We start from the raw sequence: 9,447 nt of genomic DNA, 5'->3' as shown, positions 1-9,447 counted from the left end.
TTTTGCATATGTATAATAGGAATTCTGTTGTTATACTTAGACACTAATAATAAGTGATACATATTATGCGATTATATAAGAAGTGATTTTGGTAAAATTCAACTTTGGCTTGTGGTACATTAAAGATATTAACCATGAAAAATATTAAGAAAACTCAAAGGTAAATTCAAAAACAAGTAAGTCAATAAAACCTGACAAAAATAAATGGAAAATCAAAAAAGTCATCGAAACGAATGGAAAACAACTGTCATATTCCCGATTTGGTAAAGGCATTTTTCGAAGGCAGGTAAAACCTGGTTTTATGCATGAAGCCAGTTAACCTTCCACTTATATGACATGTGGTCATAGTTCCGTCTTGTTGACAAAATTCGATGAGCAACTCCAAAAGACATAATTGGTTTATGTAACAACAACTAGAACCTAGCAGCAAAACAAGGTTACGATACATCACAGAAATACTACACAACTGACTAAAAAAAAAAAAAGAAAAAAAAAAAAAAAAAACAACAGAAAAACAAAAAATACATAAACATAAATATGACAAAAACGCAAACAAATGTTTTTGCAGTTGATAGTAGAATAGTAAATCAAAATGTAGTGCATTACTAGTATACATTTTTCTTGATAAAGTACAAATACAGCAAAATAAAAAAAATACAAGAGTAAACACGACATACGCAATACTGTTAACAGCTACTACAGGACTCAGTAGGTACGCCCATATTTTACAAACCGTCAGCTGGATCGCAAATACCGAGTCATATCAAGTGTCATACGACAAAAAGGAGCATACTTGCGCAAAACATGAACTCACATCAACATCAAATAGGGCATTGGTAAAAACAAAATAGTATTCCTACTTAGGTAAGAGAAGAAAACATATTGCGTCTTCAGTAATCTAGTAGTAATCACTACTTTATTAAATGGATGCAAAATTCAACTCATAATTAGAATATCTAATTGATTGAGGTAACCTTTTATTCGGACAATTTGACCTTTGGCTGTTTTGCCTCTTGTTTAGGAATATGTTAGTGAAGATTTTATAATTATAAGATGTGGTATGAGTGCCAATGAGACAACTAACTCTCCATCCAAGTCACAATGTATAAATAGTTAACAATTATAGTTCAAAGTACGGCCTTCAACACGGAACTTTGACTCACACCGAACAGCAAGCTATAAAGGGGCCCGAAATGACTAGTGTAAAACAGTTAAAACAGAAAAACCAACTGTCTTATCTTAATAAAAAACGAGAAACGAGAAACACCTATGAACCACACCAACAAACGACTACCACTAAACAACAGGTTCATGACTTAGGACAGGTGCATAAAAATGTGGGATTATTTTTGAGTTCATTCATTTATAAAGGCTAAGCAACCGAAGGATTTGCTTACCTTTGAAGACATTGTACATTTGTTTTTGTTTCCTTACTTCTGTAAAAAGATATAGGAAGATGTGGTATGAGTGCCAATGAGACAACTCTCCATTCAAGTAACAATTTATAAAAGTAAAAGTCTATAATTGATCCATGTTTTTGTTCCACCTTTATCAGTTCATTTCTTTTTTTTTTCCCAAATTCTTTATTTTAATAAAATATTTGATAAGATATACAGACCGCATTAACTTGAAATGACATGCAACGTTCCATAAAAAAGATGTGAAGTAAACGACAATAAAGCAATCAACCTTAAAAACTGTGAACATCAAAGAAATGGAGGCATTGTTTTGTTATAAATAGGGCCGCTAGTTTTCTCAATTGAATTGTTTTATATTTTTCATGTCCGACTATGCGGTATGGTTTTTTTTCTCATTGTTGAAGGCCGTACAGTTGCCTATAACAACTTAGATCAACTTCATTTGAACTTTGGTGGATAGTTGTTTCAATGGCAGTCATATATACATGTTGTACTTCTCATTAAGTATTCTTGTGTCGGATGATTTGCGGAAAAATTAATTTGAATATGCAACTATTACGCAACAAAGTTTCAATTAAAATATTTAACAATTTTTTATTTATTCAAAAATCCTATGGAAATGAGAGAAAAATATATTTTATGATGTTTACTTGTCACAAAGTCAAGGTGAGGTACTAAAATCGTTTATGCTTTGTCTTACCTTTTTCGTTACAAATGTTCTGGCCAGAATCGGAGAATCTCTTTTCAAAAGAATGTATTATCCAGATTGATATTTGTGAGAAGTGCAGATTAATTCAAGTCACTGTCATCTGCAACTGATAAGCACCTGGTCATTAATGAAACATTTAACAATGACTGTCATTCAATTCCAAGTTTTTTTTCTAAGTGACTCTCACAGACAATTGCTAAATTAGTGAGACGCTTGGTATTATTTTCAATGCTAACCATTGATAACTTATCGATTTTGATATAACATATGCAGCTTTCATTCGATTAAATAAGAAAATAAAAAAATATTGCAAGAAAAGCTTTAACTATTGTGTGAAAAGTACAAATTTACTTAAGTTTTTGGTTATTCTGCTAAAAGTTTTTCTTTGAATTTTTTATCAATTTGATATTAAGTTGCAAATTAATTTTAATTTTCTAATTTGCCAAACAATTATCATTAATGCCCTATTATTTTATCGACAGACTGTATCATGAGTAACACTATAGGCGTTGTTAGTGAAGCTGAATTTTCCGACACCTGATTGTGTTTGGAATAGTTCGTGATGTGTGATTTGAAGTAAATACCTTTTACCTGTAAGTGCAACATACCACTATCTAAAACTTAACTTAATGTAAGGTTATATATTTCTGAATATATGTATTAGGTAGAAGATATATTTTCTTTTTTGTCTTTCTTTGGTCATACCTAAAATAGCTAGTTACCATTAACATATAGCAAATGAAAATTAAACATGAAAATAATTCAATGCTTTTATCGGTAATAACTGATTTCAAGTATCATGCCAAACCTATACTTTCCATCTGTTTGTGGATAAAAACTAATACATTACACTATGTGTACTACAATACTAGTACAACTTATCAAACCCTTATAAATTTCACGAAGGACAAGTAAATGTTAATGTCGAGTACTCCCAGTGTAACTCTTAAACATAAGACCAAGACCTTGCATAATGGTCTGATAATACATATATATATATATATATGTTGCTGTTGTCACCAGATCAGTAAGATGAATCAATAAATCAACTGACGATATCGATGAATATAAGCACAATATGCATTGCATACAGTTATTATACCTAAGAACATCGTGTGCAATATTTTGATACGTTATTTTATCTAAACAATTAAACAAAAACTATGGTGGTTTACGAAACGCGCGTCTGGCGTACAAAATCTTAATACTTGTATTTATGATGAGTTTATTTACATGCCCCTATCTACAACACTTATAAGAACGGCTAAACCTATGTTATTCCAAATGTTAGCATAGTATAATTTCATAAAACAACTGGTTGAGTCATGTCAAAGATCAATCAATTACTGTTTGTTTGAATTTTTGATTCGGTTGTTTTGTATGTATGTGATGCATGCTTTCACATTTTTGGCTGCCCGATCCCAATTATTATCACATTAACCAATTAGGCTTGTTTAAGTTGCTCACCCAAATTTATCAATATAACGAAACTATAAACAACTGTCATACAAATGGAGATTTAACTAGCTCCACAATGTATCAAACCAGGTCTAATCCACCATTTTCTTCGGAAAAAATCAACCGAGACGTCATCCTGGTCATGTATTTGTGGTTTTATTTACAAGAAACTTAAGATTATGGCTGTCGAGTATACAGAAAAGGACTGGTTTTTACATCTTTCCAGCCATTTCTGATAAAGTGTTCCAGACTTTTTGCTAGATTTGGAATTCGCCATCCTATACTTAAGTTCGAAAGTTATTTAAAACGTGTGTACGTGCAGGAGCTTCATTATTGCCCAAGCATCTGCCATCACTTCCTCCGTTGATCATATATGGCTAGATTCTGCCGTGATAATAAATAGAAAAAGACAAACTTGGTCGATTAACTAAACATCATGACATACACAAATCTAAAATCTCTAGTAAAACCATTTTCAAACAACAGTTCAAACAACAAATTACAGTTCTCGAAATTCTTATCATTACATCCATCTCATTAACATCTGCTCTTTGTTATCAATAATCTCAAAAATGAACAAATGCATAGGCCTAGCTTTTACGGCTTTTGTTTGGCGGCAAAAGGGAAATACTTATATTTAAGAACTTTTTGGATATCAGCTGTGACGGAAAAAATCCGGATTGGTATGCGTTATCAGAACTAGTTGCTTTATCAATGTTTGATAATTAAGTTTGTTTTTGTGCATTCTTGTACAAAAGTGTTATTCTTTCAAACCTATAGACGTTTTTCGTATGTCTATAATGAGGTGAATATCAAGAACTGTCTCCCGTACACCATGGATTTCACTATTTCAGGACAAAATTATTTGGAATATATTGGTAAACTTATTCTGTAAGCTGTATTGTGTCTTAGATAACAGTAACACTACCAACAATCAAGAAATTTCACCCAATTACGGAATTACAAAACTATTCATTCAAATTATTTATTGATAGGGTTAATATAGCTAAAACGGAGAAGGGTGGCATAACAATGCACAACGGACGGAAGTAACACAATTGAAAATTTCAGCGTGAATGTATATCATTGCAAGATAAAAGAAATGTATGTCTAAACATTAAAAACCTAAGTGTAATTGCAACAAGACGGGAAAACAGCACGGCGATTCTTGTCTTTCTTCCTCTTTGTAAGGTTATTTTATATAAGACAGAAAATTTCCCCACAGTGTAAGTTACTAATTGTATTTACAATGACATTTTTTTTTGTTTACTTTAAAGACATCATAAAGTGAGGAACAGTATTTTCGTCATACCTCAAATGAAAACCTAAACTGTGTGTTTATGATAACAAGCATTCTGAGAGTATTGCATCGCAATACATAATCCTCTACCGGTTAAAAATTCATTGTACCGGAACAAAATGCTAACTTGATCTATAACTTGTCATGATGTAAACTATATAACAAATATCAAGTCAATATCTTTAAGCATGACGAAAAAAAGTGTGGAAGACTGATTATTTAAGTGAATTTTCTAAGTCCAAGGACCATAACTCTGCAGAAAATAATGAAACCAGAACAAAATTCGAACCTGATATGTAAATTGTCATGATAAAACAATATACCAATTATCAAATCAATATCTTAAAGCATGACGAAAAAAAGTGAGGAAAACTGATTATTTGAGTTAATTTTCTAAGTCAAAGGACCATAACTCTGCACAAATCATCAGATCGGAACACAATTCGTACTTGATCTGTAACTTGTCAAGATAAAACAATATACCAATTATCAAATCAATATCTTCAAGCATGACGCAAAAAAGTGTGGACAACTGATTTGCCGGACTGGCGGATGGACAGACAGGCAGACAGACAGACGGACGCAGTGCAAACCTAAAGTTCTCCTCGGCTTCGTCGGTAGGGGACTCATAAACTGACTTTGCTGAAAAAAAACTGTTATAATTGATGATTATTGTTTCTTATTAAAGTATATTATTTTCGTCCGACTTTTATTTTTATCTTTACAATACTGTGCTTATTCGTAAATACCACTGCGGATTTTGTTTAACAGGACATGTATGAACCTCAATTGTTTTACTACTAGACGTAATATTTTTGTTTATACATTACGCACCACTAAAAATTGTTTTCTTCTGAATTGAGATCTGTGATTTTTTTACGGCAAAAGATTAAAACAAGAAAATTGATACATGCTTCATCTACCTTCTTATATTGCTAAACACAAGATTTATCTCCATGAAATGTACGTTATTGTCCCCACGAACAAAGCTGAAAATAACATCGTGTTTTTGTGCAAATCATATAACATAATTAAACTGTTTGATAACGACATAGTGCATTAACAATTCACCTAAAAAACGACATATATCCCTACAAACAACGTATTCAAGCTGGGTTCGCTAAGTGCTCCACGAAACATCTTCCCAAACTAGTTATTACATTTAACATCACTATAGTCGGGCTTAAAAGTTACTGTGAAACTTTCTACTCTAGGAGCGGGGTGAATAAGACGAGACATCGAAAAATTCGGAAGATTTGTTAGAGGAAATATAATCCAAGGGTGTATCCTCTTGCAATAGTATTAAAAGCTTTCACTTCTCTACCCTTTACACTAGTAAACCTCGTTTAAAACTTAAAAAAAAAACAGATTTAAAGAAATAGCTTTGTTTTATAGAAATGAATGGTAAATGTAGATACAGATATGTTGTTTTGGGAAGGAATACATCATACTTTGTAGTAAAACCTCTCCGATTCAAACAAACAGCAAATCATCTGAAATTGACAATATCAAGATACTTGATTTTTTAATTGACAACATATGTGTAAAGTTTGGTGGACGTGTATTTCCACAAACAATTAGCATTCAAATGGGACCTAAATGTGCTGACTTTTTCCGTTATTCATATGAGACAGCCTTCATACAGGGATATCTCGAAATGAATGAAAAGAAGCTCGCATTATCGTTAAACTTCAAATTCCATATGTCATATGTAGATGATGTCCTCTCATTACAGAATCCAAAGTTTGGTGACTATGTTGAAAGCGTCCACCCTACCGGACTTGAAATAAAGGATACCACAGAAATAGTTCAGCCTGCTTGGTAAATGTCGTTAAACTTTGGCGGAAAGAATAATAATTAAAATGTCAATTGTTCTTGAACAATTGAGAGGTCTTTCCTTTTCATTATGTAAAATATAAGTTTAAATAAGCGTGTAATGCATTGAAAAGCTCTAAAACACACTCAAAACACATAATTCGGAATTTGGGACATGACTTTGATTTATGACCTAATGACTTTTGTCAAGGTCATTGGTCCACGATGTCATAGCAAAAGATCCCATGGGTCTAGGATTGGTTCATGAGTTAAAGCTTATTTTGTCTTTTCTAAAACAATAAATAGAGGTTATGCCCCTTATGGATAGGTCAAATCTCTTCGGTCAAATGTAAAAAAGTGGCGCCTTTATGTCCCAAGCATTTTTAACCGTTTACTATTTCTGTAAGTATTATCGTTTTTGAGATATCCAATAAATAAGTTTTAAGGTGAAAGGTCAAGGTCAACCTCAAAAAGCTTTAAAACACACTAAAAATCCTTTAAATAGGTTCAAAAACGCATAATTCGCTATCTGGGACATGACTTTGACCTTTGACCTTTTGACCTTTGTCAAGGTCATTAGTCCCCAATGTCATTGCTGAAGACCCCATGGGTCTAGGACCTTTGGATTCACAGTAAAAGCTGATTTTATCTTCAGAAACCTAAAACAGGAGTTATGCCTTTACAAAAAGGTCAAAATCTTTGGTCAAAATGTAACAAAGTTGCGCCGTAATGACCCAAACATTTTCCACTATTTAAAACTTCTGTAATTATAATGGTTTCTGAGATGATCCCATAACAAGGTGTTAGGTCATAGGTCAAGGTCAACATACAAATTTGACCTTGAGGCATTTTTCAAAGTTACATGAATTGATGATTATTGGTGAAGATCCTAGGTGTCTAAGACCTACGGTTTCTGAGTTTTGGTGGCCAACCGACACCGGTTAATTTTCATAGGGGCATAACCCTATTAATGAGTCGTTGAATCTTTTTGATCCAAATGTAACGAAGAACCGGGGTCTGGTTCTGAACAAATTTCCCCCTTCGGTTTTTTTTCTACCTATTATGGTTACGGTGTTTGAATGATAACAAGGTTTTTTGGTTTCGGAGGGATTACTCCGAACCGACAAAATTTTTTGACTCACAGGGTGAGTTCCGGATAGGTATTCATGACACCGATACAAAGTGTGAACATGAAAGCGACACGTCTTACGGTTAAGGCTGCTAACTTCGTCAGAGTTTGGCGGAAAAAGAATAATAATAATAATAATAATAATAATAATTAAAATGTCAATTGTTCTTGAACAATTGAGAGGTCTTTCCTTTTCGAAATGTAAAATACATGTTCCAATAGGCGTAGAATGCATTGAAAACCTCTCAAACACACATAAAACCGTTAAAATATGACAAAAAACAACAAAATTCGCTATTTAGGACATGACCTTGACTTTTGACCTTGTAACCTTTGTGAAGGTCATTGGTCCACGATGTCATTTTAAAAGATCCCATGGGTCTTGGACCTTTGGTTCAAGAGTTAAAGCTAATTTTGTCTTTTCAGAAACCGTTAACGGGGGTTATGCCCCTTAAGTATATGTAAAATCTATGTATTTTTGGAAAAGGAAAGACCTTAATAATTAAAATATCAATTGTTCTTGAACAATTGAGAGGTCTTTCCTTTTCGTAATGTAAAATATACCTTTCAATAGACGTAGAATGCATTGAAAAGCTCAAAAACACAATAAAACCCTTAAAATATGACAAAAAGCACATAATCCGCTATATGCAAAATGACCTTGACTTTTGATCTTTGTCAAGGTCATTGGTCCACGATGTCAAACCAAAAGACCCCATTGGTCTAGGACCTTTGGTTAAAAAGTTAAAGCTAATTTTGTCTTTTCAGAAACAGTTAACGGGAGTTATGCCCTAAAGAATATGTCAAATCTCTTCGGTCAAAATGTAAAAAAGTTGCGCCTCAGTCACTTAAATTTGTTTCACTATTAACTATTTCTGTAAGATTAACCGTTTTTGAGATATCCAATATAAAGTTGTAAGGTCAAAGGTCAAGGTCAACCTTAAAAACCTTTAAAACACACTGAAAATCCATTAAATAAGGTCAAAAACACATAATTCGTTATCTGGGACATGACCTTGACCTTTGACCTTGTCACCTTTGTCAAGGTCATTGGTCTCAAATGTCATTGCTGAAGACCCCATGGGTCTAGGACCTTTGGTTATATAGTAAAAGCTGATTTTGTCTTTTCAGAAACCTAAAACAGTGGTTATGCCCCTTACAGAAAGGTCAAATTTCTTCCGTCAAATGTAATAAAGTTGCGCCTTTTTGACCCAAACATTTTCCACTATTCAAACCTTCTGTGAGTATAATGGTTTCTGAGATGATCCCATAACAAGGTGTAAGGTCAAAGGTCAAAGTCAACATACAAATTTGACCTTGAGGCATTTTCAAAGTCACATTAATTGATGATCATTGGTGAAGATCCTAAGTGGCTGCGACTTACGGTTTCTGAGTTTTGGGGGCCAACCGACTGCGGTTAATTTTTAAATGGGCATAACCCTACCAATGAGTCGTTGAATCTTTTCGATCCAAATGTAACGAAGAACAGGGGTCTAGTTCTGAATAAATTTCACCCTTCGCTTTTTTTTCTACCTATTATGGTTACGGTGTTTGAATGATAACAAGGTTTTTTGGTTTCGGAGGGATTACTCCGAACCGACAAAATTTTTTGACTCAC

This window comes from Mytilus californianus, unplaced genomic scaffold, assembly GCF_021869535.1.
Source record: "Mytilus californianus isolate M0D057914Y unplaced genomic scaffold, xbMytCali1.0.p SCAF_52, whole genome shotgun sequence".
Taxonomy (NCBI): domain Eukaryota; kingdom Metazoa; phylum Mollusca; class Bivalvia; order Mytilida; family Mytilidae; genus Mytilus; species Mytilus californianus.
Note: the sequence above shows the minus strand (reverse complement) of the source record.